Below are 981 nucleotides of genomic sequence, written 5' to 3' on the forward strand. Positions count from 1 at the left end.
AGAACCTGTTTTGCCAAAGTCTGGTACCTGTTGAAACTGCTCCTGAAAAAGTAAGGAGTTACATGTCCAAGACTTTGCACTTTTAAGTCAGTAATTCACTGAGCATGAAAGCCAGGAAAATCTTTTTGCATCTACTAAAAAATCTCCTGTCCCACAATGGAAGGAGCAAACCAGTACTGGTTTGTACTAGGCAAACCTACAGCATGTCTGCTGCCACAGCATGTGTAGGACGGATCGCTGCTTTGATATTTATGTACTGACCAGAAATCTGTCTCTTTTTTTCTCCTGGCAGTAGAAGTGAATGAAAGAACCAATCTTGAGAGATCACAAAGGAAGAAAAGCTGCTTAAGAAATAGACTTCAGTCCCTGCCAACTTTTCAGAGACATTCTAATTGAAAATGACTCCTGGTATTTCTTAAGAGAATCAAAATTCAAAAGAAAATGAAGGCTGCTTTTGAACAAAGAATTTTGCCCTGTACTGGGTATTACAGGCTAAACTTACTCATAAATATACAATAGTTACCTTCCCAGTACCTCTCTTTGCCTCTGTTGAGCAGAGTGAAGAGTTTAGAACCATTATCATTTTAAGGCTAATGGCCATATTCTTTTACTAATAAGAAAATTGAGAAGCTCCTATTACCAAGCATCAGCAGAGAGCAAGAGATCTGCTTCTTGTTAGAAACTGGCCTTCCCAAGTAGACCTTTGTCTTAAGGAACCTAGTTCTTTTTTTTTTTTCCTATTTTTTTTTTTTTTTAGTTCTTTGGCAGAAAAGAAACGAAGATTTGTGTGCGTGTGTGTCAAAATATTCAGGACTTTCTTTTTTGTTTTTTTTTACACAACACAAATTTTTGTATAGTATGTTTGTATAAGGTGTATTTAACTCCCTAGTTTCTCTATCTTTCCTCTTCTAAGTAGCTTCTTTAAAGAACTCTCCTGGTTCTTGGTGTCTCGGGTTGAGAGACAGGTGTCTGCCAAAAAGG

Source organism: Acanthisitta chloris, unplaced genomic scaffold (genome assembly GCF_000695815.1).
Source record: "Acanthisitta chloris isolate BGI_N310 unplaced genomic scaffold, ASM69581v1 scaffold10889, whole genome shotgun sequence".
NCBI lineage: Eukaryota > Metazoa > Chordata > Aves > Passeriformes > Acanthisittidae > Acanthisitta > Acanthisitta chloris.